Here is a 26,363-nt window from a genome sequence, read left to right on the forward strand (position 1 = left end):
GCTGACTTGTCCTTTCACCATTTAAAGACACAGCAAGATTCCATCCTTGAAGCACAGATAGCAAGACCTCATCAGACACTCGATCTGCTGGCAACTTCAACTTGGAATTCCCACCCTCCAGAACTGCACAATCTATTATTTATAAATCGATTTTCCAATCTATTATTTATAAATTGCCCAGTCTAAAGTATTTTTTGTAGAAGCCCGAACAAACTAAGATAGCAAAGAAATATGTCGATAAATGCCCATGCTCACTGGGGAAAAAAAGCAAAATTACAACTATAAAGTATCACTCTCGCCCAGCAAATTGGCAAAGATTAGAAAGTGTATACTGCCAAGCACTGGGCATGTTGGGCATGTGGAAACCCTCATGTACTACTCACGGGAGTATAGACTGGTGCAGTCATACTGAAGTTCTTTGTTAAAATCAGTATGCACATCTCTAGACATCCTCAGACCCACCATTTTTCCTTCTCGGAATACATCCTGGAGAAATGCTAACCTAAGAACATAGGCATATGAGGATGATCATCACAGTGTTGTTTGCATAGTCAAGCATCGGAGACAATTAAAACAGTTAGCACTCAGGAAATGATTAAGTCAAACTTAATGGGTATTCACTGTGGAACACTGCAAAACAGTAGAGGGAATGTTCCAAATGTGCACACAGCTACATGTTAAAATTATACTGCTGAGTGAAAAAATAAGCAATAAATTTATTGCAAAAAACACCATTATATAATCTTTGTGCATTTTATTAGCTCATAGGAAATAAAATGAACACACTAAACACACTAGAATGGTTGCATATTGGAGAGGGGAAGAGTAAGGATGAGTTTAAAGGAAATGAGCAAATTAATAAATGGAATTAGAGGGACCTAATGTAAGTCAGCAATGACAGTATTAACTAAGAAGCTGTAGAAACTCAAGAGTTATGCTCTTGAGGAAAAAAATGAATACATGCATGTAAATTAAAATAATTTATTCTGCCTTTTCCTAGCAAATAGAAAACAATCAAAAGCCCTAATGAGAGGGCAATATGGTCACAGTGTGGGGGTCAGAAATATCATCACCAGAAACTGAAGGCTGACAACATGAGTAGGAAATATCCGTGCCTAGGAAACAGAAAGCTAGAGAGTTATTAGTATACTTATAAAACTGAAGATATTCAATATGAAGGATTATTTGTATGGAAACAAAATGAAACACAAACACAAAACTAAGAAAGAAAGAGCCACAGATCACCTTATCTGATTAACTTCATCCACTGTCCAAATTGACAACCTATGGATGGATGAGCTGGGGATTCTAGACAGTTTGCATGTTCCCTCTGACATCCTATTAGTCTGTGAATAGTCGTGGTCAGGCTAATAACTCACTCGTAGCCACATTGTTCATAATAGCCCACAGATATTTACAGAAGTAGATTTTAAGAAGAGGTGTTTTTTTTTACCTTATTTTCCAAAAATTTAGGAGAAATAATGTGCTTACTTCACAGAGATTTAGAAATGAAATATATATTTTACACAACTGCACTTATTTCATTTAAATATTTTCTTTCAACAAATGCCTATATTGTTAATTTTTAATTCTACAAATATATATTAATTATTTGGGTCTGACATGGCATTGAATGCAAGGAATAAGACTATGAAAAAGTTGTGGTCTATTTCCTTGAGAAACTAACAGACATTAATGTATAAAAATTAGAAGCAAAATTATAAATAGAAAACATTCAAACAGGGAAATGTCATTATCAAGTGAGGAGAATGGACTAGGCAGAATAATATCTGAAAAAAATAAAGAAGTTTTAAAGAGTCTGACTTCATCAAATGTTGAGATATTTTTCTAGTAAGGGCTACTGGTACTTGAGAGGGAGTCACAAAAAGTGGTAATTAGTGCAGTTGAGACTGGATTATAAATTTATAAATGGTTTTGGATGCCGTGACCATGAACTTAAACCTCATCAGAAAAAGAAAAAAAAAAGAGGGAATATTTCAGATTTTAAGCAGACAGTGATATCATTCACTTTGCATTTTTGAGCAGTGGCCCAGGCAATGAACACTTTGTAGGCTGAGAGTTAGAGTATAAGATAATTATGGGAAGATGGCCCAATAAGTGCATTTTATCTCTAGAGAATATACTCTTATTATTCCCCCACTCATCCCCAAGTACTCATTAACATATTTCTTCTAAAAATGTGTATTTTGAAGTCTATTCATGACTTACAGACATATTCTGAATCCTAAACATTTACTAAACCACCAAGGTCAAATGTGAGTTTCACTTCTCTGTTCTTTTATTACAAAATGGCTCATTTTCACTGCTACTTATTAATTTGATAATTTTGCATTAGTTTTTTAAATGCTCAATCAATAATTAGTTCCTTGTGCAAAGAGATCAACGGCTCGACTTTAACAAACAAATCTTAAATCTGTGAAAACTGATTATGTGTATTGAAGTAGCAAAATTGAGATATGTTGTTTCCTTAAATAGGTTAATTTTTGTCTAAAAGCCCTGGACAAATTTTCTTTGTTACAAGTAAATTTTGCCAGATATCTTAAATGTATTTTTTTCTTTTAGAAAGAATGTGTAACTTACTTTTCCTTTTCTGTATGCCCTCACTCCATCCTCTTCATTTCAGCTCTAGCTAGCCTGTCATTAATACTGAGATGATGATTACGATTGAGAATAATTTTGGATAAAGAAAAAAGTCATCAATACAAACAAATAAATATATACTTTATAGGCATTTTTCCAGGAACTGCTAGTGCTGTTTGTATTGCTGTTCAATACATCAGCATTATTTGATGATAAAGATACCAAATAATATTTTGTGCCACAAAATATTGAATATTTACTGCCACAATTATTATGTTTTTATTAATGTAAGTTTATTTTAGAAATGTTGGCAAACACAAAATATAACGACAATATGAATAATCTATTCTTCCCTTTCTGGAAACATCTTTTGTATATGACATTCCAATCTCGATTTTATATGTTTATATATCTTGCAAAGTAAAATTTTATTTCACTTACCAATAGCACATACATTTTATCATATTATCAAAACAAATGTTTTAAAGCGCCTGTTTCATGGGTACAAATCATTCTATAAAAATGGATGTTGTCAAATGAAAAACTATAGCACTTTTGTGAACCTGGGCTCTGGAGACAGATTGCCTGAGCTTTAATCAAGACCTCACCACTACTGACATGTGAACTTGAGCAAATTCCTTAACTTCTCACAGCCTCAATTTCCACATACAATAAACAAGTATAAAAACCAATTTATCTGTTTCATAGTGTTGCATAATTAGATGATTTTATATATGTAGAACAATGGCCAAGAAACATACGAAAAATGCTCAAAATCACTAATAATCATGGAAATGCAAAACAAAACCACAATGCAATAATACGTTACTCCTGAAACAATGGCCATAATCAAAAAATCAAAAATTAATAGATGTTGGCATGGATGCAGTGAACAGGAAACAGTTACACCCTGCTGGTGGGAATGTAAACTAGTACCACAACTGTGGAAAAACAGTGTGGGGATTCCTTAATGAATTAAAAGTAGAACTACCACTTGATACAGCAATTGCAAACACGTGGAACCCAAATGCCCATCAATCAACAAGTGGATAAATAAATTGTGGTATATATATATGACAGGATACTACTCAGCTATAAAAAGGAATGAACTAATGGCATTCTCAGCAACCTGGATGGAAGTGAAGACTATTATTCTAAGTGAAGTAGCTCGGGAATGAAAAACCAAACATTATATCTTCTCACTCATAAGTGGGAGCTAACCTATGAGAATGTAAAGCCATAAGAATGACACAATGGACTTTGTGAACTCGCGGGAAAGGGCGGGAGGGTGGTGAGGAATAAAAGACTACAAATTGGGTTCAGTGTATACTGCTCAGGGGATGGGTGCTCTAAAAATCTCACAAATCACCACTAAAGAACTTACTCATGTAACCAAATATCACCTGTTCCCCAAAAACCTGTGGAAATGAAAAAATTAAAAATATACATTTTAAGGAATTTGTTTGCTTTTCTTTTTTTGGCCAAAAAAAAAAAAAAAAAAAAAAAATGCAAAGGTGTAACCAAGATGTAGGGAAAACAGCTATTGCAGGAATCCAGACTAAGAGTTGTAGAAATATCAACTTCTAGGCCCAAAGGGGTTGGTTAACATATATCAGAAAAGTAAAAAATAAAATAATGTTAAATAAAGCAGACTGTATTGAGAGACTGTGACCTTTGGTTAAGGGCACAGCCAGGTTGAGGCATCCTCAAAGTGAAGGAGGCAGGTGAATCCTGTTTCATACTCCTTCCTCCCTAAGACTTCCTGCTGTCACTTAAGGCATGCAAACACACTGATGTAGTGCATATAGGTCAACTTTCTGGGTAGAAAACAAAAGGAGAAGGATGGAGGATGAGGAGAGGAGAGGATGACAAATGGAAGGTATCCTGCACAGGCACCTACAACTTTATGTTACTCTTGACAACATTTTTACCCTGGATGTAAAGTATAGTAGTAATCAAAACTAGTGATTACTGTACCTAAAGCTGTTCATCCTTATGCACGAAACTAACATGAAAGACACACATTCCCAATTCATCAAGAATGGAATAGTAAATATTCTTATTACAGTACACTTTAAGCTAATTGACCTCTCTGTTAACAGGCAAATGTGTTCACTTGTAAAAGAACAAAATGTATTACATTCAGAATCCAAGGAAATGGAATCGCAGGATAGATAAGTGAGCAAGTCAGCAAGGATCAGAGCTCTAAGTCTAAAGCAGCATATAAATTGATAGAGATGCTAAGAATTTGGCATGAGTTTGTTCTATTAACACCAATCAGTGAGTTGTATAGGATAATAAAATTCTGTGCAACTGATCTTTTGAGGGAAAGCTGGAAAAAGGAAACATATCTCCTGAAACCTGTGAATCTCACATACTATATTCAGAAAGTACATATCTTGTATAGTAAGTTTCTTTCATTAAACATAGTTAACCTTATATATTTTTAGAGTGATTTAGTAAGTGTAAATATTGTAGGGAAGAATGGGGTGATGATAATTATTAAGAGGATAATAAAGCCCACCATTCATTAAGACATATTGTCCCTGATTCTGTGATAAGTGATGTACACATGCCGCCAAATTGAGCCTTGAAATAATTTCATTAATATTTCCATTTCACAGGTAAAGAAAATGCTTGTGAGAAAAAGTAAGCCACTCATGATGATGTAGTTATCAGGAGTTGGGATTTAAGGCAACTATTTGATTCCACAACACCAGGATCTCATCCTGTTTGCCCCTTGGTAATGTGTATATCATATAACCACTTCAAGCTACATGCTTTCTCTCTCCATCGTTTTGTTGTATTTCCAGAGAGGATAGTGCTATTGGAAAAAATGTATTTCCTCTAAATTCCCTGGAAGACATTTTAGCTAAGTAACATCTCCAGCCTATTTATAATATCATAAAGTCATTGACAAAAAATATAGCATCTCTTGCAATGTCTTTTCCTAAGAGGAATTTAACTTTTTAAATTTTTTATTAAAGAGTAACTTTTTAAATTTTTATTTATTTATTTTTTTGAGACAGAGTTTCATTCTGTTGCCCAGGCTAGAGTGCAGTGGCATGATCTCGGCTCACTGCAACCTCCACCTTCCAGGCTTAAGCTATTCTCCTGCCTCAGCCTCCTGACTGGCTGTAACTACAGGCACCCACCACCACACCCAGCTAATTTTTTTGTATTTTCAGTAGAGATTGGGCTTCACCATGTTGCCCAGGCTGGTCTTGAACTTCTGACCTGAAGTGATCTGCCCACCTCAGCCTCCCAAAGTGCTGTGATTACAGGCATAAGCCAACTATTTTACTTCTGATTCACTATATTGCAGTTATATTTCTTAATCTTTTAAGGAAGAATGAAATGCTTCTAATGACAATCTATGTGGAAAAATTAGTTTCCTATCAATGAGATATCATTTGTATTCAAGGGCTACAAAATAGTTCATTGAATTTTCATTCAATAGAATGTAAATCTAATCTGTCAATTTATTTATTTTTTAAATTTCCTCACATTTTATCCTGGTCTCCAGACTATCAATTAAACTGCCCTGCATTTTTTTCTTCACGAAACATGATGGTTGGAATATACGAGTTAAATTATTTGTATTATAGTAGGACAGCGCAGAAAATTACTTTACAATTAAGGAGATTATCCCTTGATAACATAAGATACTCCCTAGTAGAATGGCAAAAGGGGAAATTAGAGCAAGAGAACAATCCCATCATGTAATTAACTGCCTACACTTAATTTGTGGATGACCAAAGTTACTGTATCTCCTCCCCATCAAAAGAGGGAACCGAAAACCAATCAATGTTAGTACAATGATCCAGCTCAGTCTCTTTTGACTTTGGACACAAATCTTTCTAGGCTTCAATCTCTTCACGAATACAAAATGATAATAATATATACAGGATTTGATATAATTAGACATAATGAATATATTGACTCATATATCACAGACACACTCACACACACACTCACATACATACCCAGCACAGGGGCTTTTGACTTCAATGCACTACTTGAGTCTTTTTTTCTTTATTTCATCCTTTTTCTTTCTTTCCTCCTTTTTCATTTTTCCCATGCCTTCTTCTTAATGTTGTTATATAACTTCTATAAGCAAACAGTGTTGGGGTATTCTATGTAATAAAAAACATACATACAATAAAATATATTTATATATAATATATATTTATGCTTAATATATTTATATTTTATGTATATAAACACATATAATTCTAAATAAACATATAATATCTATTTATATCTTATATACTATATAATATACAATATACAATATAATATACAATGTAATATATAATATAATATAAATATATATAATATATATTATATATAATATCTTATATATAATATATATTATATATAATATCTTATATATAATATGATATATCATATATGATCATATCATATATGATACATAATATGACATATAATATATAATATATGATATATGATATGATATGTCATATATGATATATAATATATAATATATCTAATATATGTTATCTATTTACTAATATATAAAATAATATATAAATAAAATATATAAAATAATATATAAGTGAAATATATATTTAGATATATTATATATTATATAGATATAATATATTATATATTTAGATATATTATATAGATATATTATATATTTAGATATATTATATATTATATAGATATATATTATATATTATATGTATGATATATCATATATCATATTATATGATATATAATATATTATATAATATCTAAAATATAATATATTATAAATACATATATTTATATATTATAAATATATAATATATATTATATTTATATATATAATATATTCATATATATACACACATAAAAATTCTACAGGCCTTCCTTCCCTGCAGGGTAGTTATCTATGTTACACCTTTATATACGGCAGTGATGTAAACCAAATTGTGACTGAATCAGATGCTAATTTGATGGACTGAAAAAGATACAATTTCTTATGACGTGGATATTGGAAGCAGGCTCTCTAACTGTGGCATCACCACAGTTCTTGTTTCTCCTCTATCCCACGAGGGTTCCTACACCCAATATGGAGGTTATCTTATGAGGCTCATAACAATTGAAGCATATACTTATTCTGAAATACTAATAAAATATTAAACATATTTAACTGTAAAAGCAGTAGTTAGAAATGTAAAGATATATATTCATTCATATATTACACACACATTCACACACACTCACATATATACATATATAAAACATATATATGTATGCATTGATGATTCATTTATCAATCATTCAAAACATCCTGTGAGATATTGATGCTAATACAACATGTGTAAATTCAGATATATATTTTTGATATTACACTTGGTAAATTATTGAAATTTATGTTTTTTTCTGACACATCAATGAGCAATATGCATGCAATTTTGAAAGAAGCTCCTTTAATATTACTGTGATTATGTATATACTAGAAAATTCTACAGTTAATGTATCCACAGATCCCTATATGTATTTGTCTTAAATTCTACCTCCTTATAAGTTTTTTTCTACCAGTTTAAAGATTTGTAGAGAGAAGTCAAGAATAAGCATATACAAAAACTCCTGTAAGCCAATTTTGGCCAGTATGAAAAATAGCATAGTCCCTTTTTGTCTTCTGCCAAAGACTTATAGAATCTTGCATCTCTTATGGTAATTACAGTGATTTTGCAGATCCAAGACTTTAATGCATTATGACATGTTCATTAATCAGTATCTTCGGGTTGAGTTAAGCTAAACAAATCCACAAGAGATTATTAAATAAACTAGAATTCCATAATATTGTCAAATTTGTCAAATTCTGCCATATATTTCAAAAGCAACATAATACTTTACTGATTGACCAGCATACTTTCCTCTGATAAAACTATTAACTAATACTAATTAGTTAATACACAATGAAATAATTGCTTACTGAGCATCATTTTGGAGCAGAGAGTTAGTTAAATAATCTTGATGGCTAAATTCCAAAAGCCAGATAGGTCCATCTCTACCATTATTTTTCTGGGGCTACTGTAAAAAATTACCACATGGTAGGTGGCTTAAAACAACAGAAACGTATTCTCTGACTTCTCTGGAGGACAGAAGTATGAAATCAAGGTGTTAGCAGTGCCAAGCTACTACTAGAGGCTCTAAAATTATCCCTTGCCTCTTCCAGCTTTTGATGTTTGTCAGTGTTTCTTGTCTCCATGGCTTGTGGCCACATCACTACCATCTCTGCCTGTCTCTTCACATTCTTTCTTTTCTCTTTCTGTACTCTCCTCTTCGATCTCTTATAAGGATACTCAATCTTGGGTTTAGGGCCCACTCAGGTAATTCAGAATTATCTCATTTTGAGATGCATAGCTTAATTACATCTGCAAAGACCTTTTTTTCAAACAAAGTCACATTCACAGGTGCCAGGGATTTAGACATTAATGTTCTTTCGTGAGGTTGTCTTTCAATCAACTATCAACACCATCTGCTTGAGAATGGAAATGCCAATGGTCGTATGTCAATCTACTCTGCGCTGAGGAGTAAGGAGGATGGACCACAGACAGTATGTTCTCAAGTTCCTTTTTTCTCAGTGTTATACAGAAACTTCCTCTTTCATCAAATAATCTGATGAAGTTTAGAGACTGAAAGAAGAGAAGTATGATTACAACACAATATAAAAACATGTATGGCAGGATATGAATTTGTAGAGATAAACAGAGACTAGATAATACTGCATCTTGGAAGCCATAGGATAAAAGCATAAATTGTATTCAAAATGAAATGGGACACTTACAAAGGAAAGATATCTACATTTTTACCCATATTTAATTATGGCCTCTCCATATATGTGTCCAGTGTGTTTATACATGTCAGCGAGTGTCAAGATTCCAGCACATTTGATTTATATCCTTCATGGATGCAATTCTGGAACTTTAAGTACTACGCTAGTTGAGAAGACCTTCCGTGGGGGCCAACACAATGTGGATAGTAGATAAAGTTACAATTTTATTTTTCTATGCTTGATAGTTCGGTGTTTCCATTCATCTTTCTAACTGGTTTCAATTGCTAACTGGTTTTGAGTGCTAACTGGTTGTGTTGAACTGATGAATCAAGGGTCCTTGTGGCAGAGATGGGGGTAGCATTTCTTTGTCAGCGTTTCTAATTTTGCTTTGTTTTCCACTTAACTTGTGAAGCGTACACATTCTACATTCTGTGTTATGGACTCTAGGATGTACTAAAGCACCTTTGCTCTCTCTTTCTCCAACTCCCACTCTATTATATGCACATTTATTGTTGTCTTTAGTGTTAAACCGTCATTCTCTCTCCTCTTTCGTTAGCCTTCTCCCAGACCATTACCAGGTCACTACACAATCCATTCTCCTTCTTTCCAACAGCTTTAGAATCTCATGTCATCCTTCAACTAGTCAATGATTAATTAAAACACAGGTAAATATCTCACATTTATACCAAGTATTTATTTCTCTGCGTGTCTAAATAGTCACATTCTTGAACTTCCCTTTCACTCACCACTTCACAAAATATACTGATTTCAGTGTTCGTATAAAATGTTAAGAGTTTATTTTATGTTACTGCTCAATGTTTGCACAGTTGTCTGAATGGGGCCCTCTGTCTGTCCACACAAATGAACAGACATTCCACATTATGTCAGTAGGTTATTTCCAATGACATGTGGATTCAGATGGAATGTGAAAATAAGGCTGTAGAAAGTTTGATCCATATGTGCAAAAAGAAAGAATATTTATGTTAATAGCCATCTTATTGAATTCTGACTATTAGCAGCATATGTTGGTCCTTCTATGGTAAGGTGTCAAAAATTTTATAGAAAAGAGAAGATACAGCCTATGACATTTTGCAAATTTACAAAACAAAATGAGTTTACATCACCAGAAATAGAAACCATACAAAGAAAATTGAAGAGATCTGGGCCTTTGTCAGGGCCAGTATGCATGGATTACCTACTGCCAAAGAGTTCTGAAGAGTTTTGAGCTACCACAGTGTATTGCAAGTGTGGTGCTGGTGATGTTTGGAGGTTGTTAAAACTTGGCTCCAACATTCCTATTTTTCATCTGTTAAATGGAGATCCTGATGTCTTCCCTTTGCAGGACTACTATGAATATTAAATAAATTTGCATATGCAAAATTTCTGGCATACTGAATAGTTGCTTATATATTAATTCCCGGCCATCTCCCCCTCAACCTGAATGTAGCAAATGTAGCCTTGGTGTCAATATTACAAATTTAGCATCACAAGATTTGTGTTTTGATGACTATTTCAATGTGTCTAAGGAAGCCATAGTTTGTTAGACAAACATCTAACAATCTGGGTTGGTAGCTATGCATAAGGCAATTTCTGTAAGTGTTTTTAAATAAAAAAGTTAATTCTATAAATAGAATAACATGCCCAATGAATACATTCAAATTTAACCATAAGATATATTTAGAAACAACTTTTGTAATTTTTAAAAAATTAATTTTAGGGATAGCGCCGTGTAAGCAATCCCAATTTTCTTTTTCTTAATGTCTTTTAAAAAATGAAATGAATAGGCTGGTGTGGTGGCTCACACCTCCAATCCTAGCGCTTTGAGAGGCCAAGGAGGGCAGATCACCTGAGGTCAGGAGTTCAAGACTATCCCAGCCAACATAGAGAAACCCTGTCTCTACAAAAAATACAAAATTAGCCGGGCATGGTGGCACATGCCTGTAATCCCAGCTACTTGGGAGGCTGAGGCAGCAGAATCGCTTGAACCTAGGAGGCGGAGGTTGTGGTTAACGAACATCGCGCCATTGCACTCCAGCCTGGGCAACAAGAGCGAAACTCCTTCTCAAAAAAAAAGAAAAAAAAGAAACTCAAACACATATCAGAAAAATATATTTAATTATTAGTGTAATATTTCTATAAGCAATGCCAGAGGTTGTTACTATGAAACTTCTAGAAAATATGTGATTAAATATGTGTAATTTGAGATATATGATGATATTTTTATGCATTTATTTTGCATGATTGTTTGCTGTTTCACATAATACACTGAAATCATAAGGTCATGATACCTAATCAATGTCATTATAAATAAAAGCCAGTGAAAGCCAAATATGCTTTCATCTGATTAATCTTTCAGCAAAGTTTTATGCTATTGATTACAACCCCACCTCCACTTAGTGAAACGTCTTATCTGTAACCTTTCATGCCTTTTCATATTCATGCTTTTCTCTTTCCTTGCTGAAGAATCCTTCAAACCTTTTTTATTTTAAGGCTCCTGTTTCTTCACCGTATCTCTACATATTATAGTGCTGCTGGTCTCTGTTCTTAATTCTTTTACTTTTATACACTCTGTATGGAAAATTTTGTCCAGTTCTATGATTTCAAAGACCATCCCCAAGTGGATGAATCTTCAATTTAAATCTCTAACACTTATCTCTTTCTTATACTCCAGGCACATACCCAAGTATCCTCTTGATAGTTCCACTTAGGGTCTAAAGTTATGTCAAATTTAATACTTCCGAAACACGTTACAAACATTCTTCCCATCGAATCCACTTTCTACCAAGTTTCTCTGTTAAAATAAATAACACAATCAGTTGCTCAGACCAAAAATACATGATTCGTTCTGTATTCATCTTTATTTTTACCTGTGCTGTATCTAGTTGGTCCTACCTCCAAAAATATCTTAAATCTAATCATGTTCTAAATGATAGGCATATTTCCCCCTACAATAATCTCTTAAGTGTTTTTCTTATCCCCACTTTTGCACCTGGCATTTTCTACTACCAGAGTTATTATCCACACAGAAGCAGGAATAATATTTCTAAAGGAAAATTTGATCATGTAACTCCCCTATTTTCAACGACTTTCTGTTCTGCGTAGACTAAAATTCAAAATTCTTACCTTAGACATAGAGCTTTACCTGCCCTACCTACCTCCATCTTCTAGACATATTGGTTATCTTTTTATTGCATAGCTTTTACCTATATATCTCATGGCTTTTTCTCTTTATTCCTTTTTTTTTTTTTTTTTTAAGGCTTGTTCATAGCAAGGAATATAATAGCCATCCAAATTAACTACTATTATCATCTAGCATCTTTGCATTTTGCTTCAATATTTCTTGAGAAACAATCACTTTATTAACTAGCAAAACACAATACACACTTTTTGTAAAGACATTAAATAATGCAAAATAATAAATGTAAAAATAATGCACTTAATTCCAGAAATTACTATTGTTAGATTGTGTTAACATTTTTTAGACATACCTCTATATTTATGTACAGGTAGAAGGACAAATAGTTAGAAAAAATAGACAAGTGGAACAAACATTATATATAAATACCTTCAAATGAGTGTATATTATAAATACAATTTTAATGACAATAATTAGTTTAATTTCACTATAAAAGACAATAGAAATTGAAGGAAGTTTTGAAGTCTAAATGAATGGTTTGATAACAGACAGATCTGATGCTCCTGAGGCTGGTCTGTTCCCTCCTTGTGGTATCTTACTTAAAAGCAGAATCATCAAACTTGTCTGTGTTTGCTTGGCAGAGATAAGACTCAGCTAACTGACACAAAACCGCCTTTATGACGAGGGTGCTTCCATTTTTCCTAATTGCATAGATGTTCCCTTCACCTTCGACCTTATAAATATGTAAAGCATTACAGACACTGGTTCCCTCTCCTGGAATATTGCCCTTTCTAAACTTTGAGATAATGAATTTTGAGGGGAGCACATGTTCGTAACTAATTCTCTCCAGTGAGTTTGTAGTGGTTCTTAATTCCCTCTTACATCCTGCTTTATATTTCACTGCATGGTCCCACCATTGAGTGTCATGACCCTTTAATGGTTTCTTTTAAGGTTTTCTAACAAGTACTCTTAAGTTTTTCATGGCTGATAATATCTTCCTGTTGCTGGTTCTTTAACATTCTCCTAGCAGAATGCAGTATTCCTGGAAATTAAACCTTTTCTCTACAATCTCTGTAGACTTTATTCTGATTTCTTCTAACTTTAAATATTGCAAAGAAGAAATCTAAAACTAGCCTGGATTTCTCACCATTCTAGTTCTTATTTCTTTTTTCTATTTTTTGACTAAGATGCACACATGTGTTTTGTTGTTGAAGCTCAATAACTTAACTAGCATAAACTTGGTATTGGTGAAGAATCTGCATCAACATTTTCTGATACATAATATGCTCTCTTGATATGATAATTAAAACATTCCATCCATTCAAATAAATTATATTATATACCCATCTTCAACTTCAGTTTTGTTCAGCTCTCTATTTCATGACACCAATTGTTCCTATGCTAGATCATTGTGTGTATTTTCAATTCCTAACAGGTTACATTCACATTCTTTAATTTACATATAACTTTAATCTGTGTTTACTACATTTCAGAGTTAACTTTTAGTATTTTAGTTTTTAGAATCATTTATCGTTACCTAACATTTCTAATTTATATACAAGTGTTATAATCATACTCTGCCTTCAATTCCTTTATTTTGTTCTCAGATTTCCCTTTTGATTTAATATTGATGCTTATTGTATAATTTGAGTTCTTATTTTTTTCAAATTAATATTCTTATGAACTAGTTGTAAAGCATGAAATGATTAAGAGGATTTATCTTCTGTTCCTTGAGGTATGTTTCTTCTAAAATGATTCTTTTTGTCTTTTTCTTTCCTTCTTTTTTGTATACCCTCCTCCTCTCTTCCTTTTTTCCTTCTTTCCTTTCTTCCTCCTTCCTTCTTTTCTTTCCTCCTTCCTTCTCTCCTTCCTGCTTTCCTTCATTCTTTACAACACATCAGTCCTCAATCTGTACTACTGAAAAGAAAAACAAACTGACCTCCAACCAGAACAAATAAAGTCATAATCTGTCAATCAAAATATATCAGAAGTTTTTTAAATCGTAGAATGAGAGTCTGTTATTTTCGTGTTGCAGCCACTATTGTATGACCAGAAAAAAAAAAATAGAGAAATGAACAGGAAAAAAATCAGTTGAAACAATAGTCTTACAAAAGTTTTAATTTTTTTTTTTCTATCTTCCTGCAAAGTACTACATATTTTTCCTGGGAAGATTGGTAAAATGATGGATTCTTTCTCTAATTCAGGGTTTAACTATTTGACTTTCATTTATTTTGTTGACAAGGGGCATTAGTGAAAATTGACAGAGTTTTAACTCTTATGTTCGACTTCCGTGGAATCTCTTTTTAATGGATCTGTATGCCTTGCTAGCTTCCTGGTCATCATCTTTAAGTGTATTTCAGGAGGTTGTGTCCCTTTTCTCAATTGGTTGCTGATAGTGCTTTCTTGTCCCCATTTCTTGTTCCCTGTAGACAACAGGAAAGAAAATAACCCAAATAATTTTCTGTCTTCCAACTCAACGTAGTAGCCTGTCTGAATAATATTGATATACTCAATATGAGCATGTGTCCATGTCCTTTGCCACTATGTAGATTGGCTGTTTTCATATGCTAAGAAAGATTACTCATTTACCTATTTCCCCAGCCCTGACCTCTTACCTCATCAAATCAGTGTCAGCATGATTTGAGCACAAAGTACTAAATTTTTCTTAAAAAGTGCTCTAAAACTACTTATTCTTACTTTATATCTTCTTAATGTTTCTAGCATAGAGCCATGGGCATGAAAAGAAAGTCTGAACTGGAGAAAAGTCCAGCAGGTGTTTAATTTTAAAAAATCCTATTGAATAAAAGCCTCCACCACTGGTTGGTATTGCTAAATTCTTACCCCTGGACCTGTGTGGAGATTTCATGGACAGGAAAGGTAAGGAGAACATAATTTATAGTGTAAGATTTGCCATTGTCTGCAGTTTGGTTTGTGCAAAAGATTTTATTGACAGGGATTAGTTATTGCAGTCAGGAGACTTGACCTCCCTTGGCATTTGTCCTGATTCCATTTTTCTCTAGGGAAAATAAAATGTATGAATGGATAATAGAGATATATGAATTGCATAATGAATGCAAAGTCAAATATGGACATGTTAATGGCTTCAAATACCACACACATTTATTGACATTCCGTGACTACTTTAATACACAAGCAGATTGCCTATGTTCATTGTCCTCTATCTATAGATTGTTAAATACTGGATATTTTCAATCCTTTGAACAGGATACACAAATTTCTCACAAAAGCATTTTGTGACTGGGCGTGGTGGCGCATGCCTATAATCCCAGCACTTTGGGAGGCCCAGGCAGTTGGGTCACCTGAAGTCAGGAGTTCGAGACCAGCCTGGCTAACACAGTGAAACCCTGTATCTACTAAAAATACAGAAAATTGGCCGGGCATGCTGATGTGGACCTGTAATCCCAGCTACTCGGGAGGCTGAGGCAGGAGAATCACCTGAACCCAGGAGGCAGAGGTTGCAGTGAGCCGAAATCCTGCCACTGCATTAAAGCCTGGGCGACAGAGCAAGACTGCATCTCAAAATAAAATAAATGAGCATCTTGTAACCTACTATGCAGAATTCCTTAAAATGTGGCTACTTGGGCAAACAACTCTTGACTAGCTCCTGGAGTTTTTAGAGCGAAAAATCACAATGATTACTATTAGTATCTACAACTTCTAATTCACCTACTGGATACATAGATTAATATTTAAAGACTGTGAAGGTCTATTTGATGATAATTGACAGATTTTCCTGCTCATAATTATAATATGATCATGAACATATTGCATTGATCATGACCTCCAAGAATAAAAGAGAACCTAAGATTTTCCTGGAAGTACTATATTAAGAAGGTTATTCTTCTTAAGTATTTACATCATATTTTATCAAGAAGACTTGCCCATCTTGATTATACTTTTTCCTGCTGTCTCTTTCTCCAAATTCTGGATCTTATCTTCTATCATATCCTTCCTATTTACAAATTACTGTAAAAGTGCTTGACTTTTAAAATTAAGACCACTTAAGTTCAATGTGTATTTTTAGTCATACTTTACCGTCATTCCATGTCCACTTAGGTTTTCTCTCTCCTCATTTTCTCTGTTTATTAATATTTAGGGCCAATCAACAGCACAAATTAATGGCAAATTTCTCCTTTGGCATTATTTGGTCCTTTGTTTTAATTTGGTTAGTATTAAATTATTTTAGTAGCAAAGTTATCATTAAGTAAGGATTAAAGAGTTTAAGTGCTTTAAGTTTTATACTTCCTCTAGATAAAAATTTATTGTTCTCTTTGGGAGACTGAGGCTGGCAAATCACAAGGTCAGGAGCTGGAGATACCAGCCTGACCAACATGATGAAACCCCATCTCTACTAAAAAATACACAGATTAGCTGGGCATGGTGGTGGGCTCCTGTAGTCCCAGCTACTTGGGAAGCTGAAGCTGGAGAATCGCTTGAACCCGGCAGGCGGAGGTTGCAGTGAGCCAAGATCATGCCACTGCATTCCAGCCCAGGAGACAGTGCAAGACTCCATCTCAAAAAAAAAAAAAAAAAAAAAAAAAATGGTTTTTTGTTTAAAATTTTTTACATACTTGAAAGAAACGAATTCATCTGAAAAGTAAAAAAAATTCATCTAACTTTACTTATCACCTATCATTCTAGGGCAACACAATGCAGCTGAACAGATGTGGCATATAAAACAATAAATACCTACACTTTTAGACGCATTTTTTGTGAGAAGTTGTGTTAGGTCATTCTTGCATTGCTCTAAAGAAATACCTGACACTGAGTACATTATAAGGAAAAGAGGTTTAATTGTTTCATGGTTCCACAGCCAGTATAAGCATGTCACCAACATGTGGTCAGCTTCTGGGGAGGCCTCAGGGAGATTTTTCTCATGGTGGAAGGCAGGTCACATGGTGAGAGCAGGAACAAGGGAGTGTGGGGGATGTGCCGCACACTTTTAAACAACCAGATCTCAAGGGAATTTACTCACTATCTTCAGGACAGTACCAAGCCACGAGAAATCCACCCCCATAATCTAAACACCTCCCACTAGGTCCTACCTCCAACACTGGGAATTACATTTCAAACTGAGATTTAAGCTGCACAAATATCCAAGCTGCATCAGAAGGCATTACAATTGCAGATTTTAAAGCTCACATAATAATTTAATTGCCAGGTAGTGTCTGAGACTAGATTTCTAGAAAAATCTTAACTACAAGATTTTGCTAAGTTAATAGGGCATTCTATCTAAACTCAAATGTTGCTATTGAAATTTAATAAAAATCAATAACTAAAAGCTGAGATGTCAGAAAATCTACCACCACTTAGCAAAATTTAATAATTCTATACTTTTGGTATTCCAATGAATAAACCTCCTTGAATTAGACTGACAGGATCTCCTACTATTATGTTTTGCCTTCACGGAATACTAATTCAGTGAAACTCCATTTTACTGATTATTATTTAGTTTGCGATGTTCTGGACATATTCTTCCTTCTTTCCTCTGATCCTTTGGAAAACTATTCATGCATATCAGTCCTACCTCTACCACAAGAGCAGTAGTTCAAGAGGATCGTTGACTTTGTTTTTCTTTTACTTTTCATGTTCATATTCAGTGATCTTTAATAATAAAGAAGTTACTTTTCTATAGTAGGTAAAAGAGGTGTTTATTCCTATGCCTAGTCTTTTTCTTTTATTTATTTTCCTGTCATAAAAATTAATATACACACAAACTCTAACTCCATATTTCACCCATTCACCATGTGTTTTCGAGAAATCCTTTTGGAGACTTGATTATAAAACACTAACACAGTATCAAAAAGTTCCATACTGCAAAAGATGCTCTGAAGCAGCTTTAATTTAATTAGCAATTATTTAAGAAGAACATCTTTTGATGTACAAATGCTGCTCCCAGAAATTCGTGTGCTAAATCTGCAATCAGAAGCACAGGAGCACCTTTGTAACTCCTACATTAAAAAAAAGAATCAGAAGAAGAAAAGAAAATGAAAAAGCCTACACAAAATCAGACATCATAACATTTCTTAAATTGAAAATTAAAGCTATGCTTTTCCATAAATAGATTAAATAAAACAAGCCCAAATATTACAGCTGTTTAGGGCTTCAAAGAAAAGTTATAATACGTGATGAAAATAGCAATGACTCACATTTTTTTCATTCCTTATGGTTTGCAAAATTCTTTAAAGGAAACCTTGTAACATATGCTTGGAATGACTCCACGAGATAAGCATTATTAAATTCCAAGTTAATAAATGTTGGAATTAAGATTAAGGCAGGTCAAGCAATCTAAGTTCACAGAGGCAATCAAGCATGATAGCTTGACCTGCTGCATACCAATACTCAGTTTTTCCAGAAACTGAAAGTTACTTATCAAATTGATAGTTTCTATAAACATGAACTAGTTCTAGAACTCCAAACCGCTTTCACTTGTCAGTAAATATTATTATATCATCTTCTAATGATCCCTTAAATCACCCTGGTCACTGTAATAGGCAGAATTTTTAGATGCCCTTCACGATTCCTGGTCTTTGAGGTACACAGTCTTCATGCTACGATTTTTGGCAAAAGAAAGATTATCTTGCTGCAGTCTGACCAAATCAGGAGGGCTCTTTAAATGTAGAGAGTTTTCTCTGGCTGGTTGTAGAGGAAGAAGTCAGAGAAACATACTTCTGCTGGCCTAGAAGAAAGTAAATAAATACGCACGTTGTGAACTGTCTATGGATCCCTTGTAGTAAGAAATTATGGGTGGCCTCTGGGAACTGAGAGTGGTCTCTGACAACTAACAAGAAAACAAAGACCTCAGTCACACGGATGCAAGGAGATGAATTCTAACAACCAGTGAGCTTGGCAGGGGGCTCCAAGTCTCACGTTATAGCTGGTTTATATCTTGATTACAGCCTTGTGAGGCTCCGAGTCAACTCATACACAGACTTCTAATGTACAGACAATCTGGTCAACTCATATACAGACTTTTAACGTACAGAAACCTTGAGATAACAAATCTAGGTTGTTTTAGGCTGTTAAATTTCTGGTGATCCGTTAGGCAGTAATGGAAACACTCATCTTACTTACTTGATGACAATAGTACACACATCAAAAGTAGCCTCTCTTCCAGGTGATAAGAAGATTCAGTGGGGAGATAAAAAGGCAGAATTTTAAAAATATTACACTAGACAGAGAAAATATTCGATTAGAGATTATAGGTCTGTTTTTTTTTCAGTTTTACTGTCATAGACCATCTTTATAAAGACATATTTCTGAAATTACACAAAGATTTCAAAGTATCTTTCTTAACAAGTACTTCAGCATTGATCTGAAGCATCACCTACTCTTTCTGGTTGCAAATTCCCCATAGTATTTTTTTCCTGTTTTTTTCTTTTCTCCCTGTAATGCTTTTCTTCTTAGTAAATATTGATAATTGGATAGCTTAGTTTACTTTCTCAGTACATTGTGATTCATTCAAAGAACTACTCGAGGCTTGAATAATTGCTTTGTGGTTCAGGCATACAAGTTGTGTTAGCTGTTTCTCATATGTGAAATAACCATTCAACGTTCTATTATGTGTAAACAAATGAGAGTGTAAATGGTATCAGCCTGTAATACCACCGAGGAAAAAACGCATAGGATCAATACTTACTCAAACAAAAGTTATTCTGTGAATTTTAATACTGAGGTTATACAGGATGATAAATGCTATGGGAAATACATCTTGGACCTCAAATAATTTAAAGCCAGATGCACAAATATCCAAACCACATCAGAAGGCATTGCAATTGCAGATTTTAAAGCTCACATAATAATTTAATTGCCAGGTAGTGTCGGAGATGAGATTTCTAGAAAGAGCTTAACGACAAGGTTTTGCCAAATTAACGGGACAAAAGACTTTTGTAGAGATTTTGTCCACAGAAAATAATGCAAACTTTTGTTACATTCACCTAGATTTGATAAAATATATGGAATTGCAGCTAGGTTTCAACTGTTGGGCAAACTCTGCCTCATTGGTATGGACACTGATCCATTGGTATGGAAACTGAGGAGGTTCCGGTGAGAGGATTCCTAAAGCAAAATCTATCAATGTGAGAATACAGTGATTGCCTGATAATACCTGCAAAGGTCACGGAAAATGACGGTATCCCCATGAATTAACTACAACTATGACAACCCTGAAATAACTACAACTACCACCCACAAAGTGAATTGAAAATATGAATCAATTATGTTAAAGATTTTAAGAAACAAAAACATGTAATTGAGGAAATCATTCTCATTTCTTAGCTTTATGTTCTTCAATTATTATAAAGATTGATCTCAGGCAATGGATACTTGTTCTTTCTTATACAAGTATTAACAAATATAAAGATTTCCTGTTATATTTTATCCTAAGATTTATTCAGACATTTTAATAAATTATAATTTTCAAAATATTAAATATCTTAAAGCTGATATTTTTCCAAACTGGGTAACTCTCTAAATCTTGTAATCTCTTACTCAAATTATTCATCTTTATCTTAAAATAATTGATTAATGTAACAACGTCTGGGGATGTACATACAAAAGTTGTTGCATGGGGAATCAAAACATTATTATTATTATTATTATTATTATTATTATTATTATTATTATTTTTGAGATGGAGTCTCACTTTGTCGCCCAGGCTGGAGTGCAGTGGCGCGATCTTGGCTCACTGCAAACTCTGCCTTCCAGGTTTAAGCGATTCACCTGCCTCAGCCTCTGAAGTAGCTGGGATTACAGGCATGTGCCACCATGCCAAGCTAATTTTTGTATTTTTAGAAGAGATGGGGTTTCACCATGTTGGCCATGCTGGTCTTGAACTCCTAACCTGAGATGATTCACCCGCCTCGGCCTCCAACAGTGCTGGGATTACAAGCATGCACCAGGGCACCCAGCCCAAAACATTATTATTAATCCATCATTATGTGCAGCTTTTTTCTCCACTTCTACTCTGTGCACTTAGAAATTGTACAGGAACATCAAAATGACAGCAGTTACTTTCCTTTTCTACATCTCAGAATAAGACCAAATTCAACACTATTTGTTTTTCCCTATTCGTAGGATAAGAGTGGGAGTTCTGTGCTAATTTAACAGGTATCTAGGTCATGAAATTCTTTTTAACACCCTCACGTTTCATAAGGAAAATAGAAAATGGAGATTAATTATGCTACACTTCTCAAAAGACAACTGATGGAACCTGTAGGCAAACAATAGCCTCTGCAGACCTGGAAGGTCCATATCTCACCACTTTTTACTCCCCAGCAGTCAACATCGTTAGCACCATAATAGCCTTTGGGAAATAAGGTCTATACCAGAGATGTTGCTTTTGTTTAGTTTGAGTTTGCCCCAAAGCAACACATTTAATTGAAGACTTGAGTAGCAGAAAATGCTAACTTTTTCCTACTTCTAAACTATAGAACTCTGTCATCTTCTTCTGATTTCAATGACATTTTATAAAAGTAAATGAAAAAGCAGCGGAGCATGCCTGAACACAGTTATGAAATGTGGCGTGGCCAAGGTGTCTATGGTTTGGATCCATAATGTGAGGTTCTACAACATTATATTTCCAAGATGAACATATGAACCTAAAAGATTTCAGCATAAATACATCTGTAACCTGTATAGCCAGAAAGGTGGCTCATTATATCACACACAGAGAGCCTGTGTAAAAACAGAGGTACAGATGCTTATCTACTATAATTTGATGGTGCACAGGAAGATCCTTTTCTAGAAAATATCAGCCTGTCTGATTATCAATCCACCATTGTTGTCATTAGATCATAAATTCAATTTAAACCTCAATTTTTTGCTTTTGCATAACTTTGTATCTAATTAGAATTCTATCGATGATAATTTTAGAAGTATCTCTACAACTACTTGGAATTCTATCGATGATAATTTTAGAAGTATCTCTACAACTACTTAGAATTCTATCGACGATAATTTTAGAAGTATCTCTACAATTAATCTGCTTCACCTCCTCTCTGTTTTCGTCCAAGCATTGAGTTATCTCTGAAAAGGATTTTTCTCAAGCACCCTAACTGATATCATCATGTTAAGTACAATAGTTAATATTTATTAAGCCCTTATTATATGCCAAGCTCTGTGCTAAGTTATTTAGATGCGTTAAATCATTTAATCCTCAAAGCAATCCCATGAGATAGGCAATATTTTTACTTCCATTTTCAAAAGAAGAAACTGTGAAGGTAACACTACCCATTAAATGATGGAACTGAGCTCTGAACTAGTCTCTTCATCACTCCAGTTCATCTGTACTAAGGGTAACAATCTTAGAAGTCTTTAGGGGCCAGCAGGTAACAGAAGTGCCTAACGATGCAAGCATTTCCTAAAGGGCTTATGTTGTGCTCAATCAGAGTCACTGCCTAGTCACATTATCTTATTTTTTATTAATTTTTAATTTTTATTTCTATAGGTTATTGGCGAACAAATGGTGTTTGGTTACATGAGTAAGTTCTTTAGTGGTGATTTGTGAGATTTTGGTGCCCCCATCACCCGAGAGTATATACTGCACCCAATTTGTAGTCTTTTATCCCTCACCCTCTTCCCACCCTTTTCCTCCTTAGTCCCCAAAGTCCATTGTGTCATTTTTATGCCTTTGCATCCTCATAATTCAGCTCCCACTTATGAGTGAGAACATACGATGTTTGGTTTTCCATTCCAGAGTTACTTCACTTAGAATAATAGTTTCCAGTCTTGTCCAAGTCGCCGCAAATGCCATTAATTCATTCCTTTTTATGACTGAGTAGTATTCCATTGTATATATTTACCACAGTTTCTTTATCCACTTGTTGATTGATGGGCAATTGGGGTGGTTCCACAATTTTGCAATTGCGAATTGTGGTGCCATAAATGTGCGTGTGCAGGTATCTTTTTCATATAGTGACTTCTTTTCCTCTGTGTAGATACCCAGTAGTGGGAATGCTGGATCAAATAGTAGTTCTACTTTTAGTTCTTTAAGGAATCTCCACACTTTTTTCCATAGCATTTGCACTAGTTTACACTCCCACTGGCAGTGTAGAAGTCTTCCCTGTTCACTGCATCCACACCAACATCTATTATTTCATGATTTTTTGATTATGGCCGTTCTTGTAGGAGTAAGGTGGTATTGCATTGTGGTTCTGATTTGCATTTCCCTGATTATTAGTGATGTTGAGTTCATTATAGATTCTAGATATAAGTTTTTTGTCAGATGTATAGATTGTGAAGATTTTCTCCCACTCTGTGGGTTGTCTGTTTTACTTTGCTGACTGCTCCTTTTACCATGAGAAAGCTCTTTAGTTTAATTAAGTCCCAGCTGTTTATCTTTGTTTTTATTGCATTTGATTTTGTCTAAGCCAATGTCTAGAAGGGTTTTTCCAATGTTATCTTCTAGAATTTTTATAGTTTCGGGTCTTAGATTTAAGTCCTTGATCCATCTTGAGTAGATTTTCGTATAAAGCAAGAGATGAAAATCCAGTTTCATTCTCTTACATGTGGGTTGCCAATTATCCCAGCACCATTTGTTGAAAAGTGTGTCCTTTCCCCACTTAATGTTTTTGTTTGCTTTGTCAAAGATGAGTTGGCTGTAAGTATTTGGGTTTGTTTCTCGGTTCTCTATTTTGTTCCATTGGCCTATGTGCCTATTTTTATACCAGTACCATGCTGTTTTGGTGACTATGGCCTTATAGTATAGCTTGAGAGCAGGTAATGTGATGCTTTCGGATTTGTTTTTTGTTTGTTTGTTTGTTTTTGCTTAGTCTTGCTTTGGCTATGTGGGCTCTTTTTTGGTTCCACATTAATTTTAAGATTTTTTTTTCTAATTCTGTGAAGAATGATGGTGGTATTTTTATGGGAATTGCATTGAATTTGTAAATTGCTTTTGGCAGTATTGTAATTTTCACAATATTGACTCTATCCATCCGTGAGCATGGGATGTGTTTCCATTTGTTTGTGTCATCTATGATTTCTTTCAGCAGTGTTTTATAGCTTTCCTTGCAGAGGTCTTTCACCTCCTTGGTTATGTATATTCCTAAGTATTTTATTTGAGTTAAGTTTTGATTTGATTCTTAGCTTGCTCACTGTTGGTATATAGAAGAGCTACTGATTTCTGTACATTAATTTTGTATCTGGACATTTTGCTGAATTCTTTTATCAGTTCTAGGAACTTTCTGGAGGACTTTTTAGGGTTTTCTAGATAAACAATCATATTATCAGCAAACAGCGACAGTTTTACTTCCTCTTTACCCATTTGGATGCCCTTTATTTCTTTCTCTTGTCTCATTGCTCTGGCTAGGACTTCCAGCATATATTGAAGAGGAGTGGTGAGAGTGGGGAACCCTTGCCTTGTTCCAGCTCTCAGAGGGAATGCTTTCAACTTTTCCCCATTCACATTATCTTTTAAAATGCAGCAATGATCAAACAGAACATGGCCTAATAAAGAATAAGGGCCACTAGTTATCAATTTCTGGCATTTTTCTCTATGCAATAATCAGTGTAATATTGTTAAAACAAATTTGGTTATGTAACTCTTCTGAAACAGTCACTGGGCACTGCACCATATTTGAGATTAAATATACAAGTAATCATCCTGCACAAAAGCTCTCCACAATGTGATCTTACATTATCTCATATCTCTTAACTACCTGGCAAGTCAGCCTGTGGTTCAACTACAATGACCATCTTAACGTTTTCTGATTAATGTTTTCCTTTAATACTCTGTGTCTCTGCAATTTCTGTTCCCTTGACTTAAAATACCCTTCATTTTGTCCTGAATAATTCCTACTCATGCTTTAAAATGAAAATCATACATCACCAGACCTTTATAACCATTTCTAACTCCTATTAAAAACTCCCTATGAAGTTAACATGAACACAGCCTAATAAATGTTACTCTAGTGGTATAGAAAATATCACCAGCCAACTATATAATCAGAGTGGGTGAGTCTGCCCTAAACTGAGAAACTATGGAGGGAGTTATCTAAGGTATTTTAACTGAAGAAGGGTTTGAAGAATAAATAACTATGATTTCCAATTAACCTGATGTGTTGTGTCTCTGTTTACCTATTTAAAAAGAGATTTTTATTTCCCTGGAATTTCCTGAGAACAGTTGATTAAGCTATCATTAGTATGATTACAATCTTCATTTACAGATGGCTACACCATTTCTTTGGTGTCTTTGAGGACTGCTACGTATGTATGCATACATACATATATTTGTTGAATGTTTGTATACAAATTGAGCTGGAAATGGAACTTTCAATATTTTAAAATGTGAAAAACTGCATGATTCTTGTTGTGTGTACTATTATCATATCAGTTTTATGAAGAAAATGGCATACTACCTTTTTCTTACTCACAGAGTTACAACAGAGTACTGACCTGAACATCTTCATGGGATTTCCAGAGAACCAACCATTGCTCTCCATAGTATTGGATGTCCCTGACTTGTAGAACCTTTCTTTTGTTAATGATAATGGCAGGTCAAGTCTCATGAGTTGTTTATTCCTGGGTCAGCCCATGGACATCTAGTAGTGCTTTCAGCTTGTTTCTACTGAGTCTGTTTATCCCTCTCAGAACCTCCTTGGACAGGCTCCAACACTACCTCACTATGGATCTCTATCACAAATGGCCCTCATGTACTCTAAGTAGAGCTGACAGATATATTCAGGACAAATACTTAAATCTGAAATTTAAATAAGCAAGAAATAATTATTAGTATAACTATATCTCAACTATTATACATCATATTTATCACAAACACATTCATTGTTTATCTGAAATTCAAATTTTACTGGGCAC

The sequence above is a fragment of the Chlorocebus sabaeus genome, chromosome 24, assembly GCF_047675955.1.
Source record: "Chlorocebus sabaeus isolate Y175 chromosome 24, mChlSab1.0.hap1, whole genome shotgun sequence".
In the NCBI taxonomy this organism is placed as follows: Eukaryota; Metazoa; Chordata; class Mammalia; order Primates; family Cercopithecidae; genus Chlorocebus; species Chlorocebus sabaeus.